At 41.2% G+C, this 22,879-nt stretch overlaps 1 protein-coding gene across 3 annotated transcripts in view; it reads right to left on the bottom strand.

Annotated features, from left to right (window-relative positions):
- Positions 1-22,879, bottom strand: part of znf521 (zinc finger protein 521) — a 98,625-nt gene that overhangs the window by 27,112 nt on the left and 48,634 nt on the right. The window lies entirely within an intron of this gene.

Raw genomic sequence — 22,879 nt, 5'->3', positions numbered from 1 at the left:
AAGACACAAGTGGCTAGGGAAAGATGGTCAACACATGGAATCAGATAATGAAATCGTAGTTATTACTCAAGAAATGAAAACAAAACAACTATTTTAAACAGGAACCCAAGCCTACAACCGTGCTACATGTATGTTTGTACCTCATGTACGTGAAAACTATTCCAGTTTAACGAACAGACAGGGTCTAACCAGGTTTTATCAATCTGAAATCCACTTATTGTTTTCCACATGGTCCTTACCCCGTCATTTTCTGGCAACTCGAGCTTTCAAAGAGATTTATTCAGATTTTCTTTCCGAGCTAGACAGAGGGAGGAGATGGGAATAAGGACAGACAGCCCCTGACTGCCATACCATGGCGTCTGGTGTCAAACAGATGTGCAGCTTGGCAGCTCACTCCTTCAAAACAGAAAGCCCGTGGATTTTAGGGAGGTGTCGACTCCATCTTCCCTCCCCCTTTTTTCACCATTTCCCCCGACAGTCCCGACTCCCAATACCGGGAGCCTGCAGTCTCCTAGTCCTCATCACCTCCACGCAGGAGTCTCCTGACTTGTAATCTCGTGCCTCGCCCGTAAAGCCCCTCCGTGTTTACCCCCTACTTCTGCGGCTGATGGCTAAATTGGAATGGCGCACCCTGCTGGTCCTGAGAGTTCTGAAGGCTCAGCGGGCATTCTTGTGCAAAGGAGGCGGCACTCTCTCTCCCGTGCTACCTTACATATGGCGGACTTTCATTCTGGCTGCGAGCTGCAATATCCATGCACTGACACATGCTGGGAGTAAAAGGCACAATCACCCGCAAAAAAACGCTTCTGGCAAATCGCAAACCTGGTGAACAAAGTGTTCCTATGAAAGTTATGCTTTTCATGTTATCTGCATGCATTATTACATATTAAACCTATAGAATAAGATCAGAAAAATCTCTCTGGCCTATGAAATATCAGAAAAGCCAAAAGCAGTGACATTGATTGGAAAACAAGCCATCCTTTCCTCCCTAGAAAAGAAGCCAGAGACATGCCATACTTTACATTGCATTTACCAAGTGTGGGTTTAAGGGCCAAGACTGCTTTTTCCAATGGTATCTCAAAGGATGAGTGAATTGGTGGTCAACCAATCACAGGGCATAAGAAGACAAACATTCATGCACATACTCATAGCTATGGACAAATTAGAGTATTCAGTCAGCCTTCCATTATTTTTGGAGTAGGGAGGAAACTGGAGTACCTGGAAAAGTGCCGCACAGGCATGGGGAGAACATGCAAACTCCATTCCATAGGAATTTGATCTCAGTACAGTGCATGAGTCGTGCTCGCCACTCACCCACCGTGCCAAATTTTTGAAATGTACAATCTACAAACACAATTAAAGAGGGATTGTTATACCCTAAAAAAATACCGTACACTTTCGTGATCTCTCCATACACAGAGTTATAATTAAAGGTTCTGACTTTACAATATATAAATTTGCCCATCAAAGCTTCTGTGGGTTACATGCTGTGAGAGAATACAACACACTAGAAGAGAAGTAAACACTTGCTTACTTGATTTGTGCGGCTGTCACATTCTAGATTGGTTAAAATGTTCAAAATCAGTATGTGTGAGGCGCCCTGCTTTTCCGTCTGTTAAAATAAGCGAGGTGAAGAAAGGCAATAAAAAAAAGAGCTGCTCTGTATCGTAAATACTCTTTTGATTAAAATCTCAGGAAAACAAGAACCCACCCCTCCTCCTTTGTGTTCACGGCCATTTAATTTCCCTGCCATAAACACAATCTTAGGTGGGCCTTAGATGCGGCGAGGAGAAAGCAGTACTTAGGCCAGACTGGCCCACAGTGGTATTTGCAGCAAGAGCTCTCCAGGCCTCGCAGAGAGAATACTTGTCCATTAAGACTGTCAGATGAAGCTCTCTGAAAATGAGAGGCAGTATCTCTGAAGAAGTCTGGAGGGAGCACGGTTAGGCGAGTGCTGGGGTTAACTGGGGAGTGAGCCGCAATGTTGTTCATGTATTGGGCAATGTTGTTCATGTATTGGGTCTGACTTAGCTGCAGCATATCTACATAGGTGTCATCAAATTATTGAAAATATCATATATTTTGCTCTACAAAGAAGTGTCAATTGAATTCCTTTGAGTATCATTAAAAAGGGGTTTAGAATTACCATGCACTATTATTACAGCTCACAAGGGGGAAGACCTCAGTCATTAAGCCTTTAAGATATTGCTGGTTTTGATGATTTTTATCCACTCTCTTCTCTCACAAAAGTGACAAATCCGTGCTATTTTGTTGCCAATCTCCTCGCGCTTGTCATATGTATCGCAACATCACAAAAAAAAAAAAATGAAAGAAGAAAGGCCTTCAAAGGCGGGTGGGATGCGTCTTGAAAATTCACTAGACGTGGATTCATTCCCCAATAGCGTTTTCAGGATTAAGTCGCGGAAGTAACGTCTCGTATTTCTTAACCGGTGGCTGCTTCTCACATCAGAGCGGATACGAGCCGAGCATGCTGGTATTGTCCAGGGGAGGGAACCCTCGCTCGAACCGTCAGTACCTCACCAAGTGGGACAGAGATGATTAAAACACACGGCTACGGTGACTGACAGACTCCCTGGCGTTTCAAGCAAATGACAGAACACTTCTCTAATTTTAACTACAACGCCAAGCTCCTCTGTCAAAACCACGGAATAACCGCCAAGTTGAGGTGTATAAGTGTAAGAAAAGTGATAACAAAATGAGTAGAGGAATAAAAAAAAAAACACAAAAACAACAGTAGTGGAAAGGGAGCGGAAGGAGGTGGCGAGTAGGGAAAAGGTGTAGCATCCCACTGGCGCACGCAAACAGCTGGAACTTGTGAGCTTGTGACAACACCTTCAAACATTTCTGTTACTTTCACGGAAATATCTGATGCTGATGCTCTAGTGTGTGCTTGCACTGCATCCTCGTGACAACACACACACACACACACAGACTGTATTTTACATTTGTCATTGCATGGATGTGGCGATGGGATGAAGCAAAGTGAGGTGTGGGAGAAAATGTGCAAAATAATGAGTAAGTTAGATTAACACTATAATTGAAGCGCACCCTATTGTAGCCTACTATTGAAAAAATATTTTTGCATAACGCTTTAATTTAATTGTACTTAAGTTAATATATCGACAATACTTTTTGTGACTATTTACACTATAGCAGTATAGTGTATTTCTTTTCTTTTATGAAACAGCAACAAAAACAATCAAAAGTGCTTACTATTACTCCCTCAAGTGAGAGCTGCTTTTATTGTAAAATTTATGGAGCTTTGTCATTTTCCTTCCCTTTTATTTTTTAGTAATTCATACTGATTTCACCAAATAGAATTCTGCTTCTGTCTACTGGGTGGGCACTGCTCTATACTTTTCCATCTTAATAACCATAACAGAGTCTGCCCAACTATTCCTTTTAATATACATATATTTCCATCAGAATTCATCCACACCGAGTCCTAAGTCCTTTTCTCACATTTCCCACACTTTTGCTGCCATGACCTATATCTAAATTGTTGAACCATGTGCCTTAGTATGAAAATGTTCCTTCTCAGTGAACGGGTGGGCTGGGACTTGGCTTTTTATTGTCATGTTTTACAGAGGGAGCCGAGGGTTGCGAACTAAATGATTCACAGAAAAGCAGAATCTTTTACATTGGCGTCAGCAATTCAGCCAGGCGCCCTTGTGGGGAAATTCTTTTTGTGTGTTTTTATTGAAGTCTGTGCCGAGTGCGCCCAAAAGCTCTGACAGGGGGCCCCCGAGGGCGCTTGTCTTCACCTTCAAATCATAAGATGGAGTGAAGAAACTCCCTCTGTGCTCTCAATTATACTGTTCTACACCCCCACACCCCCTACACACAAGCTTACATGTGCACGAAACCCTCCCCTCCCGAGGAAAATAAAACAAGGTAGAAAACTCTGAAGAAGTACAGTCCCAGCGGAGGGCGCCACCATCACTTTGCTGCCTTATTTGTTGACAGGCTCCCTAAAAGATCGGTCCATTCCCTGAAGTTCATTCAAACTTGGTTAACCAACGTGACATTTAAGACTTAAATACCCAGGGCCATACTTCCTATGACTCTACAGCCTGCATTGGAGGTTGTTTGAATGACCCTTAAACAGCTGCTCTTTACCAGGGTAGGTGGAACACACACACACATGCCAATTTTTAAACATTCTGGATCAGCTAAGGGTTCTTGACATGGACTATGGTTTGAGTTGTGTTAATATGTGTGTGTTTTAAACCATAACTGTCTATCTCGGTCAAATTCCAAATTGTTCAAGGGTAAACTTCGCTTTTCAAATAGTGTATTCAGGTGCCAGGAAGGAGCAGAAGGGTGCTGTGGTTGCAGCCAAAGGATTGGTGTCATTTCGTAGACGGCCGCAGCTGCACAAACATGCATATCAAGGAATTTCTGCCGGCTTGATGGAATTGACTTTGCATGAATGGCCTCTCTTTTCCCTAGGCCAAAATGGACCATTTTCCACATGTCTCGATGCAGATGACAAGCCTCATATAAGTAGAAATGCAACATTAGTTAGGGGTAAAACCATGTGTGACATTTTGGCTTTTCTGACTGACTTTGGCAAGACCTCATCCAAGTTCTGCAGCCTGCCTGTGCTGTCAAAAGTATCCTCATCTTTCCCAAAATTCCTAAACAACCCAAAGCAGCCACTGCAGGCAGGGTCAAGGGGGTCAGGGGGGCAGGTGCCCCGGCTGCCTGGACTCTGGCGGGGCATCGGAAATGGTGTAAAGGGCAGTGAGTGAAAGGAAATCTTTTCAAAGTGAAATCTCCAGCTGACGGCTTAGAGCTCCACACCCCACAGTTTGTTTCTCTTGCTGCTGTCATCTGCTCGGCCTGAACCATTTGGAAGGATTAAAAATAAAAGCAGGGGAAGAAAAGTGAACAGTAGCGCCGGGCCCGAGTGATGTCTTCAACACCCCTGGGAGAGTGACTACACCTTTTGACCTTGACGGCCCCCTACGGTGACCTCTGACCCTTGGCTCTGTGCCACAGATGCAACCATGCAGGAGAATGTCCTACACTTCAGAGGCCAAATATCCTGCGCAGTTTCCCTACCTGTCTTGGTCATACGTCCAATCACAAAAGCTGGAACACTGATAAAATATGACTTTGTCCAGTTTGGACCATAAAACACGCTTAAAGAACAACATCGGAAGGTTCTTTCTAACGCAAACACATACACTTTTTAATACATAGTCCAGAAAATCCTAGAATGTCTTTAATCCAGTGCTTACTTTTTGCTATAATATACAATCAATATTCAGCGATAGTATTGTTTAAATTCTAAACTAAAATCAGTTGCCACTGATTGAGAAAGAAAACTGCACAAAAATTGACTCTTGCTCAACTAAACACACATTTCACACACAACAAGATGCATATCGTTATTTAAGGGGCTAAGGTGAGTTGTCCAGCCTGAAGAACCGTATACCGACTGTCAAATGTAACGCTTTTGGGGCCAGAAAAAAGACCAGCACTTACATGTCTTCAAATTTATTTCAAATCAAGGGCGAGATGGCTCTATAATGCTAATTATGATAACGTCATACCCCATTACCTATTTAAATTGTGGGTAATCCGCATCCACATTGAAACAGGCTACTGGAGAAATGAATGCCTACTGCCAAAGTGTGTATATTATTAGCGGGGAGGCACAATGACACATCCATGTTTTCCTCTCCACAACGGGCAGCGGCTCCAAGGTCGAGCCAGTCCATGCCAGTCATTCCACAGATCCATTTTCCCTCCCCAGGCGGCCTCCCTCCCCCATGTTGTTGGCCCAGTGATTCAGTGCCTTGCATTAAGAGCAATTCACCTGCCTGCGGCATCCCAGCGGCACAGCTCCCCCGGGGAAACCAGGTGGAGCATAAAAAAAGTTCCACATATGGTAAAGTCAAGCTGCTCGGAGGCTGCCGAGTGTCTGCTGTGGGGATAGAAGCTCCTAAAAGGCCCAGCTGGTACTTGGAAAAGAGCTTGTGCATTACTACACCTCCGTGTCTGTTTGGGCTCCCCTTTGGAAAGTGTTGGCCGGCGCACATGACCAGCCATTTTAGATTCGTCCCCCTATCCTGCCTCATCCCTCACTCCCTCTTGCTTTCCAAACAGTTCTGTATCCAATTGAACATTTGGTCCTCCACTGCTGGTTAATCAAATTCCTCCATCTGGCCCCCTTGGTCCCAGTGGAACTCGAAAGGTGCAGCCTGAGCCTGGGTCCAGGCACATTTTCTTTTTTTGGGGTGGGGTGGAAAAATAGGAGGAGGACAAGGACTGCCTAGCTCGCTTATACAGCCAAGTCAACTAGATCAGGTAGTGTGCACAAAAGCAGGAGGACTGGTCGTTTTGGGCAAACAGAAACAGCTTGGGACTAAGTACCAGAAGCCTGCTGTTCTCATCCAGCTCTGGGATGGCAAAGGGATCATATGACAGTAGGAGGGTTTTATGAGCTAATACCTCCATATACACTGCAAAATACAGAATTGAGTTGGACCTACATACTGCTTTCGACAACAGATGGGACATAGCAATGTTAGTTTATTCCAACTGCAGTAGAGGGCGCTGATTTGGGGGGATTCTACATGTAGAGCAAAGTATTGCAAGACAGAATTAACCTGTGAAGTTCATCCATATGCTTCTTACATACTTAATTTAGTATTCCCTGGCCAAAACACATTCCAAAAACATAACTTTTTTTTGTGTTTCATAGAATGGCCTTGACTTAATGTCTTAGCTCTACTTTATGATAGAGGCAAAATGTCATCCAACTCTAGAAGGATCCAATTAATAAGATAAATGTTGTCGCAATCGCAGTTATGAATTAGTGCTAAAACACTGCAAGTTAAAATTGTTAGTTAGTCTTATTGACCCACAAGGGTCATGTTTTCTATGGGTGAGAAACAGAGCCACGGAATGAAGGCATCGGGTTGTCTTCTTTTGCCGCTTCCTCGAGTTCAAAGTAGCAGTGCATCATCAGTAACAAGGCAGTATCTAAGCCTGCACTCTGATCAAAAGCACCATGTTAAGATATCACACAAAACCGGCAGGGATCTTTCCATTCCCTTGAGAGCATGTGTTGCCTTCACAAAATATCTCCTTAACCACATATTTATCAAAAGAGATTCTTTGTATCACATTAAGCACAGTCACCTTCTTAAAATTGCTTACATTACGATTGTGAGCGTTCCAGCTTCATTCTTTGATTTGAGACCGTCAATACAAAAAAAAAAAGCGGACTGTATCCATCCATAGCATGAGCTGTGTAATTCCAACTCATGTCCAACTATCCTCTCCCTGGCCAGGTGGCAAAGCATGTGTCAATAATTAAACCGCTTTTACGTAACAGACTACAGGAACACAATGCAATTTGCTCCCCATATTTCATTGGGCCTTTATGAAAGCACATGAGAGAGTGTAATTAATCAAACCACTGGAATATGTGAACGGCAATTTCCACTTAATGGCACTTACAGGGATTGGGTCCCTTAAGCACCCTGTTCCGTCCACCAAATGAGCGGGATTCATTTTCATCTTTGTAGTTCTGTGGATAAAACGTGGCGCGGCTGTTAAACAACACCCGCTTGACATCAGCGTATCTACATCATGATAGAATTGCTCATAAAAATCTATGAATCAGTGTCAAAAAATTGCTAGTCTTAGCCATCATTTTAGTCATATTTGCTACGACCTCCAAAACACAAGATCTTTTCCGTCTGGAATCGACCACAGGATGATAACCGCCACCCAGGCAGGGACAGGAAAAGGATCGCTCACGGCTTTTAGTGGCTTTTTGGGTAAGAAGATGGTCTTTGGTCTTTGTCTTAATGGCACCCATGTCCCGAAGAGTCTCTCTTTCTCTCTCTCCTCTGCTTCTAGCTGCCTCTCTAAAGACTCATCTAAGTGCAGCATCTTGTTTCAGTAATTCAGCCAGGACTGAGACAGTAGAGAGAGAGAGGAACATCATTGATTTCTCTCTTATTTGGTTCCTCCTAGACTTGCGCTTAGGCCTCTTTGGGGACATCTATTGGATAGGACTGTGTTATAAGACATTGTCATTGCATCTAAGGTCAGTGCTCCACTGATGTTTGTACTTATTGGTATTTCCAAGAATACAGACAAACTGCCATTTGTGAATGATGGGCAGCAACCTTGTACAATACTTCGGCAGTTAGCCATCAATCAATTCACTGCTCTACTTATCGGCCCATTAATCTATATGGCTATCCTATTCCATCCAACACTGCATTTTTCACGTATCTATCAATAAATCCATCTACTGGCCATCCATCTTTCTATCACATTAACCTCGTATATATTTTATAATTATCCCTCCCCCAAGTCTATCATCCCACTGTACCCATCCAGATACTTTATTCACCCCCTCAACACTCCTTTCATGTATAAAAAAAATCATCGTCCTTTTACACATATAAAATGTATAACTCTGTCAAATTTTGGACTCGTTAGCCTTTCATCTGAGTGCAATTTGGTAGTCTGATTTTGAAAACTCTCTGGTTTCTGATATTCTCTGCTACTGGCCAAAGAAATAAGCAGGTCTGGAGGTTGTTTTTTAGCAAATGACTCTAGTTTCATCCTACTTTCAAACACCCACTTCAGCTGAGTTTGTGGTAGGTCTTGCCATCATCTTGGCTTCCTGTTGGCCCCACTTAGTATCTCCTCTACATCGGTGCCCTTTAGGGCTCCTAATAATTCATTTTGCTCCGACTCGAAGTCGGCCTGCTAAATTCTTAATAACAGTCAGCAACTCTCAGGCTAGGCCTCCATTCATTAACATCTTATTGAGATGTTCTTTAGCACAAAACTAATTAAAAATGCAACACAGCTACCTGCAGATCTTGGTGTGCAATATTTTCAGAATAGAGGCTGATCCCTTGTGCATTAAGAGAGGCAAGTGAAATCCAAACAAGACAAATCTATCTATTGTTTATCACCTCCTCAGGCTTTTTACCCAGAGGCCAAAATATATGGAGGGAGGGAGAAGAGGTCATTAAATTACCATTCACTACTCTATTCAGGTAAGAACATGATCGTAAAATCCACACTGCATCAAGGTCTTTTCACACACATTTATTCTGAGCAGTGGCGTAATTTCAGTAATATGACTCACATAGAATGACAGACAGGTAAAAATGTCCCTTTCTGGTAAACTGCCACACATGTACTTTCAAGATTCTGTCATCCTTGCATGCTGTTTGTTTTTCAGCCTCTCTCTTAAGAAGCAACTTTCCAAAAATAAATTGTCAGGGGACGTGAGAGATCATCCGAGGATCATCTGGAGTTTTACGTATTTTAGTCCATTACCATAAGAAGTCTACTTAGGGTTAGTTATATGTCATTTTTACATTTATTTTCTTTCTGTATCTATATTTTGATATACTTCCAGGTCATAGTAGGGGCACGAAATATTTCCATTACATTCATATATATATATTCTCATTGTAAACGATCTATTGATGAACAACCAATGGATAGATGTAAGCAATATTAGAAAACAAAAGGCAGGAGGGCTCCCCGCCAATGTCTTTAGTCGACCTAACAAGTAACACAGGAAAGTGAAATATCCACCAAATAAATAAGAGCACCATGGTAAAATGGAAGCAAAGCAAAAGAAGAGAAAGATCTGTAATTTTCCCCTCTCTCTGTTCCCCCGCGAGACCTCCCTTGATGCCAAGCATTCATCATTCAGCCTCTAATATCAGTTATTCTGTGGCTCCTCTGCTTACAGCAGAATTAATTTCTGCTTTAATTACTCTCATCGGCGGAATGCTGATGAAGGAGAGGGACGAGGCATTCTGGGACCTGGGCCTCATTCCGCCGCTTTAATTTGAATGAATTCCACACGGAGACGCTGGCAAACAACTGGCAGCAGGGCCCGGGGAGCCACGGTAGGAGCAGCCTCCACGGCCCCCGCCATGTTACCTTGTGTGTGTAATGCATGATGAGTGTGTCACACACACATAGGAACACACAGGAAGAAGAAGAAAGGCACTGACTGATGGATTTAGCAATGACTGTGTCGTCTACAGTTACATTGTTTGCAAGGTGCATTCGCCTCAAAGTTCTCCATTGCAATAGATTGAGGGCACCCTCATTAATAGTTCATCTGATTATTCCCGATATAGCACATTATACTCACTCTCTCAGCCCTTTCTACCAGTTAAAATAAAAACCGGAAGCACACAATAGTGCAAATGGAGTGAGACGTTCAAAGCCTTGTTTGCATTATGAGAACAAGTGCAGAAAGAGTGTAATAGCAAAGAAGTAAACAGACGTGGACCTAATCGACTTTTTTTCCAAGCCTGCTTGCAGAATGGAACAGATTGGCTGCATCAGGATTTTGATTGATTATGTTGGTCTTGCATACCTATTCATTTCATTAAATGTGTGCATGGAATTTTGTTTTTCCTGTGCTCTAATGAAACAAAGGCGAAGGATAATAGGCTGCATTTGCAACACACGACATGGCTGAAAAGCACCGTGTACTGATTTGCTCCCATAGACGGCGATTGACATCCAATCCATTTGAAAGGCAAAAGGCTGATGGGGAATTATAATGTTACACTGAAGGAGATGAAAGGAGAGAAGAAGTGAAATATGATATCGTATTCAGTGTTGCCTGCAGTGTTCCGCGTGGGACTTAATTTATGCTTTAAACTACCAAAATAAGCATTGTTAAATTAACAGAAAAACATTGAGTTAGGGAAAGTAATATGATTATTGTCAATTTGTCTTAGCATAAAGTGCTGTCCCTTCAATTCATTTATTCACGTCTTTTTTTTGGTATACAATCAACTGGTCCTCTTAAACCCAATCGGATTTGTATTGCCTATGGACCTTTAGTAATTTCCCAATTACCACCCAACCTTTATGTTAATTGGAGCACATTCACACGGGATAAAGCAACGTCCGTAAATTACTCGATTTCAATGACATTACGGCCAACAAGGGAAGCCTTTGAGGTCCTTTTTTTTTCCTAAAAAAAAACTGATTAGACCATTAGAGCTCCTCCAGGATGTAGGGGAATTCAGAGCTTCTCCATGAAGTCTAATATGGGTTCATATTATAATTTTCCTATGAAAATTTGTCAAGACTGCTGATATAAATGTCCACTGCATCCTTCATTAATTACTGCGTACAATTGAAACAGATTGAATGAGAAGACAACAGAAAGCAAATAAGCAGGAAATATGTGCAAATACAATAACAGTTAATGCTATTTAAAATCGGACTATTAAAGTCGAGGAGCGCAGTTTATGTGACACATGACCACATATTGAGTCCAAACACATTACTAGCACACTTAAAATCCTTAATTTCTCCCCAAAATTCACAGTATGCCTTATAATCCAGTGCAAAAATAAACAAATTGGAAAATGCAAGTAAGCTGAAAATTGATCCAAGCCACATTCTGGTATTTTTAAGGTTGTGTGCAAACGTAAAAAAGGGTCTATAAATATATTTTTTCCAATTAAGAGTGTATTGTATACATCACAGATAGTTTATTCGTGTTCCCAAACTAATGGGATGTTTTTGATGGCTATTTCAGAGATCTTCAGTTTGGCTCATTGAGCCATTACAGAAGTGTCCTCAGTTGGCACAACCTTTAGCGACCCTGAAACACTCCGGACAGGTGGGCGGCAGTCTACCTGCGTTGTCCGTTTTTTGGCACCCCCATTGACCACCTACCCTTCCTCTCCCTTCTGGGCTGTCATGAGCAGCTGGGTCACAAACACTAAGCACATTAATATCATCTTAATGATAATAATCATTACGGCATAAGCACCTTCCCCGATGCGGGACAGCTCACGAAAATGTGCCAGAGTAGCATCGTCGTTAAATTAAAAAAAAGAAAGAAAAAAAGAAAAAACAACCCCAGACGAAATGACTGTTTTAATGGGCAGCAACTTACAGCCACCGTGATAATGCCGCCGCTAATGCAATAATGTGATAATGACATACAGTTAAAGCACTAGGGAGACCAAAACCTGGATGAATGAATAAATAATATTTGAAAAGTTACCACTGCAGATCATCATATGAATATATACTTGATCATAGCATAGGTTTTAACGAACCCTAAGATACTGTATTCGCAAAAGACAGCGATCACCCGTACACGCGGCTCATTTAATACTGTCACTATTCACCTATCACAGGCCATTATGTGTCTCATCGGCGTTCATTATTGAAGCTAATGATCTGTTGTCCTCTCAAGGAAGACTACATTAAAAGTCTCTTACTAACTTAATTAGTAATTATGAATTTTAAAGATTAATCAGACACTGAGTGGCTTAAGGTCGCCATCTTTAAGCGGGACAAATAGCACAATAGAGAGAACAAGACCATACCTTAGGAATACCATGACCCTGATACCTAAAAAAAGATTTGGACAAATAAAAAATGGAATATGTGCACACCACCAACAGCCTATAGTTCAAACTAAATATAGGAACCGATCCTTCTAGTCACATTATTCTATAGTTTAATGCCAAGGATGACAAACAAGGCCAAGACATTTGATATTGAGAATTTGAGAATGTGCCGATACCAAGACCTGAATTGATACTGAGGAATTGTATTATGAAGGGGAAAACAAGTTAATCCAAATGTCTTTTGTCCCTAATTTTGAACAAAGCTATCGCAACATTCTCATCATATGAAAAGCAACAAAAAGAAATAATCACAATTCCCTATCTTATAAATCACTGCTCAGGTTGGGGTCGCTCGTATTGAATAAAGACACAAAAATAAGGCTAATGATAAAACATTTCACCTTTTTTTTCTAACTTTTTACCCTATCGAACTTCATTCCTCAGCCTTGAAATGCCAACAGGGATGTCTCTAATATAAAAAGAAGTAGCATATAACATGGGATCTGTGATGCACTGCAGCGATCATATTATCTCCTGCTAACAAGATGGAAATAGATCTCCTTAATTAAAATCCAGGGTGTACACCAATTCCTGTCTATATCGGCAACTCCCTGACAATTCCACATCAGCAGCAACGAACACTCCGGTAAATACTGTATACAAGCAGCACTATCCACATTAAACCTTAATAACTAATAAGGCTTTCATCCAGGGAGTTTCCTGTGTGATTTCCATTAATTTGAGGAGGGGGTATAAGGGAATTGCCCAGGACTCTCCCTGTTTTCCGGAGCATGTGGATGTCTAAGCCGGAGGGATGTGAGAGGAAAACAAGCAGCAAGTTTTGCTGTGCTGAGTTGCGGAATGTTGAGGATACAAGCCGAGTTTCAGCACCAACTTCACCAATTAATTCTTAAGACATTGATTTTACCTCTGAGTTCTGTTTATATTTTCAACCAGCAGTGAGGAATAATTGTTGTTTAATCATTCATTTGCCGAACCGCTTATCCTCATAACACCTTGAATTGGTTGCCAACCAACCGCAGGGCACATAGAGACGGCCAACCATTCATGCTCACCCTCATACCTTGGGGCAATTTCAAGTCTTTAATCCACCTAGCATGCATGTTTATGGGATGTGGGAGGAAACTGAAGTACCTGGAGAAAGCCCACTAAGCCAGAGGAGAACATACAAAATCCATACAAGGAGAAGCCACCTAGGATGGAATCCACGATCCCAGAACTTGGAGGCCAACGCACCAAACCACTTTTCCATCGGGCGGCCCGAATAATTGGGGTATTCATTTATTTTTTATCCAAACCTCACACTAAAGATGCTAAACTTTAGCACCCCCACCTCCTAAACATAATATGGCAGGTGTACTGACATTTTGCAAGGGTTGATTGCTATAACACTTTAGTTCAATTGCTGGTTGCCACAGCATGAAGATGAAGATGGTATTCCCCTTAATAATTGACGGAGATTGACGTGCAATATAGATGGAGTAGCTAGGCTCTCCCATTCTAATTGGATTGGACGCCTGAGTGACAATGTAATTAAAATTCAAAGCAGTGGCAACGAAAAAATAAGTACAAGCCATTATATGTATTTGAAATGATTCCTAATAGATTTGAGGTGAATAAAAAATCTGGCGCTTCTCTCAAAATGTGAGGAAAAGTTGAATATTATAAAGAAAATAATGTTATAGTTTTTTCCATGTCCTTCAGAGGAAAGTCCTATTCCTCAAGACACAGAATGTCAAAGGAGGGGGTGAAATAGTGGGGGGGCCTGGCTGGTGGCCTGGAGCACCTGAAACCTATTAGAGAGCACTGGAACATTCCACAGGGTTCCTTCACTTTAGCCAGAGGACATCATAAAGGTCCTTACAGCACGACATACCAAAAAAATGGGAGAACAAAAACAAAAACCAGACACACAAAAAAAGATGAATCTGTACCGCTAGATTTTTTTTGCTTTCTCCACTTGGAGGAAAACATGTTTTTCCCTACTGGTCTCCCTACCTTTGGTCCCAATATGTACAGTGCAATATGGGGCCCTTACAAAGACATTCCATGATCAAAACATTTACTATTGGCAAGCCAAACAAAACTTTTTATCAACTTTTTTGTGAATTTATCTTTTTTATCACATGGTCTGCCATCTGGACTTAAAACAGTAGGGCCCAGTAGTGTGCTGACACTGAAAACAAACAAGCATAAACACACAAAAACGCCTGCCAAATTTCTCGCAGATATAGTCTTCCATGCTTTGTGTGTATATATTGTTTTAGTGGTACCAAGGCCCATCTCTTTGGCTGAGCCCATGCTTCAGCGTTATGCTCACTGGGTTTGGCTCTATGGGTGTCTGTGGCCTCTCCTCTGGTCGCCCGTGTCCATTTGCTCTGCGGGTATGGCAGGCCCAAGCTGACAGATGGCCGCCCCTCTATCCATTCCGCTCCAGAGTAACACAGTAACTGGTTTTTCCTCCGCCGTTGACCTTGCCACAGCCAGCCAGCAATCCGGGCTGGCACTCGGCCTGTCGAACAGGAGGGTAATGAAGTCCAGCGCTGCTCACATGATTATTAAGGCTTTGCCGCTGGGGGGCCTTTTCAGAGCCTCGTGCCCCCTCCGCCCCAGCCTCCTCCTTCCTGCTCTCCTCCTCCCCTGTCAGCCATTGGCGACGTAAAACTTAGACGGGAATAGTCATAGGTCCTTTTCCCATCTTTTCATGGAACACTCCCAAAAATCTTGCTTTGAGCTTCCGAGAAGTTTGACAACACTTTTTCTTAATGTCTTTCTCAACTATTGTGGACTGAGGAATTTCACGAAAGAGAAGTTAATTTACCAAGTACAGGATGAATAAAGCAGAATATGAATAAGATGCTCTTAAGAGGTCTGATTCTGTTCACCTTTTGCCTGTGCATGTAAAATAAGCAGGAGTTCATATAACTTACTATAATTTCTTTTTCTATTGATTTATGATGTAGCCCAAATCAAGATTTTCTTTTTGCATTCATTTCATGATTTTTTAACGTGTTTTTTTCTGTTGAAAGGATATAAAAAGATATAGTATTATATATATTAGCAGATACAAAATAAAATGTACTGAGTTTTTTAGTGCATATGCAGTAAGTTACGTTGATATGTGTACTTAGCTTCATAGTTTACCACTCATGGAGTGTAATAAATCAACTAAAAACCATCAACATTACACTTGTTTTAATGAACTGATGAAATGGTCAATTAAACATGAGACTAATCTAAATACTTTTCCAATGCAGTTAGACAGATCACTGTCAGCCCTGCTAGACTGAATAGTTTGGACGACTTTTGCCATCAGTTGTAGCTATTCTGACAGAACTCTATTGAAAATTGAGCGAGTGGAGGCCTGTCTTTCATAAAAGTGGAAAAGAAGACTAGTTTCAAGACACAATTGATCAACTAAATCCAAGCTGCAGTGATAACTCTTCAGAAATAGCACAACGCAGGCCCATTTTGAGAAAAAAGCCCCTACCCAAAGCTAAATTGCGCCTGTTATGGTGACATTAGTGGTGACAGCCCCTAAATGGACCATGGTTCAACAACGGTGCAAAACCTTTAGCCATAAGGGTAGGCTTGAAAGCTCAGTTGTGGGATTTAAGAGGCAAAACTTGGAGCTCTGACCTTTATCAAGACAGGACTGTCTGTTTGCTTTTCTCCCAGAAGTGCCCTCCCTAAGCCGCTCATCACCCATCCCAGCAAGACTGCTAAGCAACCCTATCAGACCAGGGGTGCACACCCCGGGGTGACACCCAAGAAAGCGATGGGAGGCGGAGTAATGCAGAGGTTAATTCTGATCATCTACTATTTATGGGCTTCACTTCAGAACAAGGGTTGGCATTAACTCTCAAAAGGAAATGTCCCTCTTGCATATCAATAAAATATAGAGTGAAGCACAGGAGGAGCCTACCTTCATCCAGACTGCATTAAAAGACACTGAAAGTGAATATGAAATCAGGTATATGCTCTTACTTTAAAATAATCAAAATTGTTGTAATACCTTAATCACCAGTGGCAAACAGTGGAACCAATATTGTTGGACGAAATCAGCTTAGATGCAATGTTTCAATTCCAAGTCATTTCAAGACAGATTTAAGGGTAATTTCACAATTGGAAAGCATTTTGGCTTCAAAATTCTAGAAAAATAAGGCTAATTTTTTAAATATTTTTGGTACTGAATTGATTTGACCCTTTGCACAACTACAAGATTGAAATTTAAATTTAAACTGTTTTATTTGAGATTCAATCTAATCATTATAGTAAAGTAGGTCAAAATGTTTTTTTAGAGGGGCACTACAGACTTATCTGGTCTATTTTATTTGATTAAATTTGGTTTTAAGACAAGTGCATTCTGTATTATTTAAAACTCTAAATTCTCGAATGACCAATGTCTCAATGATAGAAACTACGTCATCATATAAAAACATAATTTCTAATGAATATTTCTAATTCTTATTTTCCTTATGCCAGGCACATCATAACTAAATATTAAAGTACCAATATTAATTACCAAGTAAAAATCCACAATACGGAATGCTTCTTTTCAGCTCGACATTTACGCATGCAGAGCCATCGCCATGGTGACATCTAACCACCAAATTGCAATGCAGCTTAGCAGTGGCCAGAGCGCTTGTACAAACAGGTCGTATGAACTGAGAGAATCAGATATTTTCTCACATGTTGGCCCAGTCTGTGAGGTGTGCGGAAATGTCAGGGAAAAAAAAAAATCAATAGATAAGGACCACATCAGACCCTGCTTGTCTGGTCTAGCGAGGGCGCATCCCTGTGGTGATGTCAATTATTTCTGCTTTACAACAAAAACACACACAAAAAGAGCAAAAAGAGTAGCTGCAAAACTCAGTGCAAGGAAGAATTTGTAGGAAACTTTCTTTTTGTTCTGACCCTGACTGATAAGTAACACTGAATAACAATTGGGACAATTGTATTGGCAGCACTCATACCCAAATTATTCTGCTTCTTATTCTCCTCATGGTTGCCACATTTGCCAGCTAGCGGTGCAATGTAACAAGCGGTAAGGTGCATATAATTGCATATTAGCAGCAACACACTTGACTGCACGGGAGGTGACTGCGCTAACGAATGGAGATGCGTTATTAATCACCAATTAATAAAGGCGGTAGGTATCACACTCACGATGGAGCATGCAAGGCAGCTTTTGTTTCCGCTCGATGCTTCAATTCTCTTCTCCCTTATTTATTTTTATTACATTGATCCCACATGAGTTTTGATCTATTGATTTCTTACATACAAGCCTCAACCAATAAGCGGTGTTTGTTTGCACATTACGTGTGCGTACTCCATAAAAGAATGACCGGCACCTTTAGACGGAACCAATCGATTGGCGGCGTTCATACAACCATGTTCTATTTCTATTTATTATAGTCATGGAATATAATCTATTCATGTATATATATAGATATATATATAACATATTTTCCTGTAAAAATCCAGGGCCTAAAAATGAAAGATGGCATATGTTTCATTTGAATGTATGGTGAGTAGTTTTTTGAACAAATTTGTGATCTTTTAATGTGTATTTTTTTGTGCCAAAAGCAATACTAGTAGAAATGTTGTTGCTGGTCAATTAAAGAAATAAAATATGTCATTGTTAAAATGTTTCATAAAGTCATTCAAGTTTTTGTCGCATTAAAATTGGTAAAATTTTCCCTGCAATTATTTTTCATTTCTTTTTCAGTTTGTATAGATAAAATGTTGAAATTAAATGTTTAAACTTAAGTCATTTTATTTTAGTTAATAAATAAGTCATCATTTGTGCATAAAAGGGTTAAACGACCTGTGCTGTGGACTTCAACAGAATTGACACAAAATCAATCATCAATCAAATCATTCTAAAAACTTACAGCAACCAAAACACAGATTACAAATGACTACTGGGTGTTGTGAGATGAACTATATGAAAAGAGGATGAATTGAAAAAGTCCATATGGACATATCTATCAGGGAAATAACAAGTTTCCCGTCTGCTATAACAAAACAAATACAATCTCCAGTGTGCTCCTGACTAGGAGCCACCACAGTGCATTACACAGGGCTGGCATTTGGTTAATACTGTAAACGTGAGCACTATAGTGGCGCGAACTAGAGGAGGGCAAAAGGCCCTTTCATTGGCTCCCCTATCTAGCCGGCGACGTAGCAGCCCACAGTGCTTGCTTCACACTGAGCGGCCAGCTGTACAGCAAATGTCCCTGTCCCTTCTCCGCCCCCAAAACTTCCCACCCCTCCGGTCGGTGGCCACCCCCGTAGGCCCAAGCTGACCGGGCCACAAGAAGGCTCCTCCCTGACTTGGCTTGGAGCTCTCGCCTGTCACCAACCCAACTTAACTGTAGAGGTGACCTGCCCATCCTCTGCCAAACAACGGAAAACTTCTCTAGGTTGTGGTTTGTTTTGTTTACTGTTGTCCTTTAAGGCGATTGGGGTGATATTAAAGTACTAATTACACACACAAAAACAAGCTTTTTCACCTTTTAGCAGAGAGCAGCGACATTTGAAACAGTACAATAAATGGAGCACAAGTGCCTCCCCCAATGTGAGGCTCCAAATGTCATGGTATACTGTGGGGTCAAAGTAAAGCAATGGGGCTTCCTGATGGCATGCTGATAAAACCCTGAGCATGCTTTTGTATCATTAAAGAACCTTCAAGAGTCCTTGTAAAACATGAAAAAAGAACACTGAATCCTTCAAAGTGGCATCTTCTTCAAAAAGTCTGTTTCAGAGTTCAAACAACATTATCTGGAACGCTCTGACTTAAAAGTCAGCAAGGTCAATATTTATATTTTTGTAAATTTCACAAGATCGAATGTGTGGAGGGATTTACAGTTTATCATTTAAAACACAAACGAAAAGCCTCCTTTATAAGCGTAATAATTGGTAATCTGACAAGAAAATTAATGTAAGAACAGATGTGTGGGACATGTTATGTGCCACTTGGAATTGGCAGACCCAAACGTTGGCTATAGGAATTACTTCCGAATTGAGATACCTAGACTTTAGGCTATAATGTATATATTTTATTGAATTTCATTTTCCGTTGTTATAACAGTACATGGCAGTTTAAAATGTCAAAATGTGAATTTAACCACTACCTATACGGTGAATAAAGTTAAACAAAGGCCTGGTAAAGATGGTTTTGATTAAAACAGATCTCACAGGGAAAAGAAAATGCCTTAACTTGGAAGTCCACTGATGCCTTTGGCTTTGCATGTTGAACTATTAAATTTTCCCTAAATGAAGATATTGTGAATTATACATAAATATAAAAAATTATACAGCGACGGCGGCAGCTGAAAGCAGTATAAATCTGCGTGTCTCTGGAGAAAAATTGGACACCCTCGATTCTGCGAGTGTGCCATGCCAAAAAAACTCTAAACTAAAGAGTGGCCAGCTGTCTTCTGGCCTGCTATTAAATTGCTCCTTGGATGGTGGCGATATCATTTTTTTTTCCTCCCTCCAAAGGAGTATCCCACCAGGTCCCCAAGCAGAGCGGCCAGCTGTACGGCAAATGTGCGCTGATCCATCTGGGCCCAGGCGGGCTGCGACCTCCATCTTAAGATGGTGCTTTGCACCACCACCTTGCCCTCACGCCTTTTTAGCTTTTTTGCGTGTGTATTATTATTTTTTAAAGCTTTTTAATAATACTACGTCAAAAAGTTGGGCATTTTATGTTCAATTCGCACCCACTTATGTCCAAGCGTCCTTTTCCATGCATCAAAATGTACATGTGGTGCAACTAAGGTTGCATTTCAAGGGCCGATTGCATTACAGAAGCGGCTCATAACGGATGTGTGTCCGGGTGGGACGGGCTAGGATTCTGTTGTACCGTAGACTTTTCACAATGGTTATGCAGGACCACATGACTATATATAGAGTTATCAGTGTGAAGTGACACCACGGAGGAGCAAGCCATGGATGAAAACAACACCCCTATGAATCCAGCGTCTGCTCCATTACCTACGCTAATAACGCTGACAGCTGAGCGGAGATGACCTCGGCCCCCCTGTTTCCCCTCTCCCGTGCAGATGGCCATTAAAGAGAGAAAGTGTCCTTTTTTCCACCAGAGATGGTATTTAGAGCTTTTCCAAATTAGTATTTTTTTTTCACTGCGTTTTTGGCCCAGATTAGTTTTGCAGTAATTTCAGGCTGGATTGGATTCAAGACCCATTCTATGTTAAAAAGATATGCTAACATTCTACTCTGCTGAGGCCCCTACACTATTGGTCTCTACTTCTAACGCATGGGTGTCCAAACCGCATTGCTTAAAGTCTCGGTACTTGATCAGTTTGAAGAAAAAACAGCACCCAATATGGCCTTCCCCAAAGGTTAACTTTCACTAACATGGGCAAGAAAGTTGACCTTCCACCTTTTAATTAAAATGAAAGTAAAATTCACAAGCACACTGGAAATTATTTTCTCTACAACTCTGACAATGGCGTCTTATTTGAATGGTATTTTTGTTTAAAACACAGTAATATGTTGAACACTCACTTCATCAGTTCCAAATTACTGCAAGCTCTCACTAACAAACATGATAATTATCATATTCAATGAGTGCCAAATGACGGCGTCAATCGAATTGGATGATTATCTCGAGGCCTATACAGATTCGTGATGGATTTCAGTTGCTTGTACAGATAGATAGCCATATTGTGGGCTTCCATGATTTCCCTCCATTTCTCAATGGATGTTCCAAGTTCACTTTAGGTCAAGGTGCAAGGGGACGTGTGGCTTTCTCCACATTTTACAAGTGGCTAGACAAACATATACAGTATCAAGAGTCTGATAGAACGCATGATCATATGGAACACAAAGCGATGGCATATCACAGGAGTAAGATATCAGACAATAACCCAATCACCCATCCTCCTGTTATCTTAAGCTGCCCGAATTCCACTGTTACAGCAGAGCCGTGTGCTGGCGCTGCTGAAAGACATAAAGTAACCAGTAGGGGGGTTTGTTTTCTACCCTCCCAGTGTGTTCCCTGCCCGCCTTTGCAATAGAAAGGACTAATGCTGGCATGGTACTGTATTAGGCACCCCCAGTAGAATAGTGGGTGAGCAGATTGCAAAGATGAATACAAAACACACACCTACACTCTGGGCTCATCTCAGTCCTTTGCAAATGCACCGCGGCATCAAAATCACAAATCACATGCTTCTGATTGTTTATGCACAAACAGTAGGCCCCTGATAGAATTGCCTAGCCGTCCTGATAGAATTGCCCACCGTGTTTAAATTCACCTGCGCCTAGAAGCGTGTCCCAAACAGAGAGGCGGTTTGGTTCCAGATCAATGAGTCTCTCCCCCACTGAAGACAACAGATAATGCAGCGTAATGAAAGAGCCGCCAAACGAGCTGAATAAATGAATGAATAAAGGAACGTGAGACCAGAATTCAGATGCCTACTTACTGCAGGCGAGGAAAAAAATGTTTTTCAATTGTCTCGTCTTTACAAATACTACTGCCTGCATACAGATGACAAACAAAGGCAACCGAAGATTTTTGGCAAATGCCGTTACCATTTGTTCTCAAAGAGACTTTGAATCTGAATAATCTCTCATTTGCTTTGTTAGGGTGCATCACATCATATATCAGATCAAATCAAATGTACATACATCTACATATGACCAGATGAAGAGTGCACGATAAAACAAATAATATATGTATGTATAGTGTTAATAGTATGTAAATTCATAGCAGAGGAAATGTCAAGATATTCTCTTCCCACTTTTAATCAATATTTGTAACATTTTAAGAGGTCTCCACAAGCATGCTCACAACATTCACATGCAAGGGGAAATTAAAATGACTTGCTTATGTTTATGGATGCACAACACGGGGGGATGCAGTTAAAAATATTAAAGTAATTCCACCTAGTTTGGGATGCGTTCCAGAAACGTGTGAGCCTAAATGAGACAGGGTCAAATATTTTATTAGATCTTCACACTGTTTGGTTCATCCTCAAAACTGATTAAATGTTCTTTCTAAATTGAATGTTTGGATGATACTAATGATGGTCTCACAAAGTTGCCTTTCCATTCATCCCTTTTCGACAGCTTACCCTGTCCAAGGTACCGCAGCCTATCCTTGTTAACATCGGACATAGGACTATATGGGCTTAACTTGCCGCCACTCTGTATCATGGCAATCATTCCCACTCCCCTATTCACACCGCCATCGAGTGGTATGCCAACTACGTAGTACAGCTAAGTCTGATGAATCTAGCATTGAACCATCAACGACCACCAACCATTAGTTAGAAAATGTAACGCATCAATGCATCCAATGGTGGACATTGAAGAGGGGTCTTGTAATTCAGTTCCCCAATACACAGAACATCGGACTAGCTGTTTAATATTATTAAAGTATGTGAAGTTATAGTAGAGAATGT

Source organism: Stigmatopora nigra, chromosome 9 (assembly GCF_051989575.1).
Source record: "Stigmatopora nigra isolate UIUO_SnigA chromosome 9, RoL_Snig_1.1, whole genome shotgun sequence".
NCBI classification, from domain to species: Eukaryota; Metazoa; Chordata; class Actinopteri; order Syngnathiformes; family Syngnathidae; genus Stigmatopora; species Stigmatopora nigra.
This window is presented reverse-complemented; position numbering and strand designations above follow the sequence as displayed.